We start from the raw sequence: 2,476 nt of genomic DNA on the forward strand, positions 1-2,476 counted from the left end.
TAGTTCCTGTTTCATAAACTCTTGAAGTAAGCTCATTGCAACACTGGTACAATCAGATATTAAAAGGAGTTGAAAAGAAATTATAATCACTTTGTATAGGAAAACATGTTTAAAACTCATGTGTTACCAGCTTTTTCACAGATATTCATACTTTTTAAAATGCAAACCTACATATGAGATATATATATATGTCTCATATATGTATGTCATATAAAAATTGTAGGCCAGCTCAAACCCCAGCAGCATTTCCACAGATGAGGGGTTTGTGGAAGGAATTTTGTTAAACATTGACATGAATATTCAGAAAAGTATTTAAGAAGAAGTTGCTTGTTTTTGTAGGTATTCAGCTCATACAATAATTTAAGCAATATGGAAATGGGGCAAAGACTGAAAAATAATACAGTGGAAGAAAACTATATATTTCAGAAAAGATCTAGTTTATATGAAAATTAACAATTTTAATAAAGGAAACATTTACACAATAAAGAAAAGTGTATGCCTTTTAACTTAAATTACTTAGACTATATTTAAATACTCAGGAAAATAAATAAAATGTTCATTTTTATTTGATCTACTAATATTCAAATAGTAGGTATTTGGGTTACTACATCTATTAGAAACAAAATACAGATGAAGCAATTAAGTTTAAAAATATTTTTTGTATTAAATGGTAATATCTGACATTAACCAATGAAATACCTATTATTTAAATATTTTAAATGCATTTCTAAAAAAGCAGTGAGGTTTTTCAGAAAATCTTTGCTATCATGATAAAACTAGCTTATAAAGCAATAGTAAAATGCTGGTGCCAAAGCCTCAGAAAACACATATTTCCTGATAATTCTCCTAGCCCTATCCTCTCTTCTCCGGTTTCCTTATCTACTATTATTTCCCATTTTGATTATGCAGTTCAGTGTGGCCCGTCATTTTATGTCTTTATTATTTCAGGGTCTTTCAACACAAATAACCTGTTATCTTTTCTTAGAGTACTTTTGATGTAGATAATTTGTCACCATATTTATAGTAAACAATTAGAAAGTAGTGCTCAGTTTGGCAGTACATATTTTAAAATTGGAATGATACAGAGATTAGCACGGCCCCTGCGCAAGGATGACATGCAAATTTGTGAAGCATTTAATGGTTTTTAGACTTGTCACATTTACTGTGTTGTACACCTGAAACTAATGTAACATTATGTCAACTGTCCTTTAACTAAAAAATAATAATAATAAGGGGCGCCTGGGTGGCTTAGTCGTTAAGCATCTGCCTTTGGCTCAGGTCATGATTCCAGGGTCCTGGAATCTAGCCCCACATCAGGCTCCCTGCTCTGTGGGAAGCCTGCTTCTCCCTCTTCCGCTCCCACTGCTTGTTTTCCCTCTCTTACTGTCTCTTCTCTGTCAAATAAATAAAATCTTTAAAAATAATAATAATAATGAGAAAGCAATGAGATGACATATTTAAAACCACATTTCTGTGTTGAGGGGCTATAGACTCTGTGATTATAAAAGTAAATATTGAGCAAAGAATGAATTCTTAGAAAATGTTAACTATGGAGGAATTTGTGGATTATCTCCCTAGTATCTACAAATAAAATCTATAAATGCCCATCATCCACCATGGTATTCATTAGAAGGTATTGTTTCATAATAAGCAGGGTGTTAACTAATATATATTGATATACTTTATAATTCTTAGCCTACTTCATATAAAAATAGACATTTCTACATGTTCTATTATAATTATGACATCTTGAATCCCCATTAGTAAAATTAAGTGTAATAAAGTTATAAAATGAAGAAACGGGTAGGTAATTAGGTAGCACTGAATCTAGTAGTTAAGACTTAATTTCATTGATAGCAATTTTAAAGTAAGAACAGGCAATAAATCCAGACTCTACTCTTCCTGATAAGTTTTATGGGCAGGCTATAAATGCTAAACATCAAAAATGATATTTTACCAGGGATTAGGGGCACCACAAATACTAGTTGACTGAGCCAAGGAAACACATTCTTAGGTAAAGACTCTTTTATACTTTGTAAAATTAGATCTGTGCAAAGGAAGAAATAGGCTGAATTCCTGATAATTATGAAAATTAGAATATTTGGTAGGTGGATAGGGAAGATTAAGAGTTACAAAAACTTTAAAAAAGGATGTTGATGGGCACTTGGAATTGGCAGAAACAAAGGAACTCAATCTGGTGAGGAAAAAGGTCATAGGAACAAAAAGATGTATTGACTGATCTCTGAAAGGAGAAACTGTATCTGTTTTGATTAATGTAATTAGGTGCTCCTCTTCCCTATAATAAGAGCATTGAGCACATCACCTTTAGAATAGTCCAACTGCTGGAAGTTCATTCTTTTGTAAAATAGAGATATATCTGGAACCCAATATCACATGTTTAGCTACGAGATACGGCAGAAGAATCTGGCTTCCACACGGGCATAATTAAAAGACTGTATTTTAATTATTCTTTAGT

At 31.9% G+C, this 2,476-nt stretch overlaps 1 non-coding gene across 1 annotated transcript; it reads left to right on the forward strand.

Moving 5' to 3' along the window:
• The first annotated feature begins 1,041 nt into the window (after positions 1–1,041).
• LOC131828317 (U6 spliceosomal RNA) lies at positions 1,042–1,145 on the forward strand. The gene has a single exon (XR_009352342.1). It is a non-coding gene; the product is annotated as a U6 spliceosomal RNA (small nuclear RNA).
• Positions 1,146–2,476: the final 1,331 nt, after the last annotated feature.

Source organism: Mustela lutreola, chromosome 3 (assembly GCF_030435805.1).
Source record: "Mustela lutreola isolate mMusLut2 chromosome 3, mMusLut2.pri, whole genome shotgun sequence".
NCBI lineage: Eukaryota > Metazoa > Chordata > Mammalia > Carnivora > Mustelidae > Mustela > Mustela lutreola.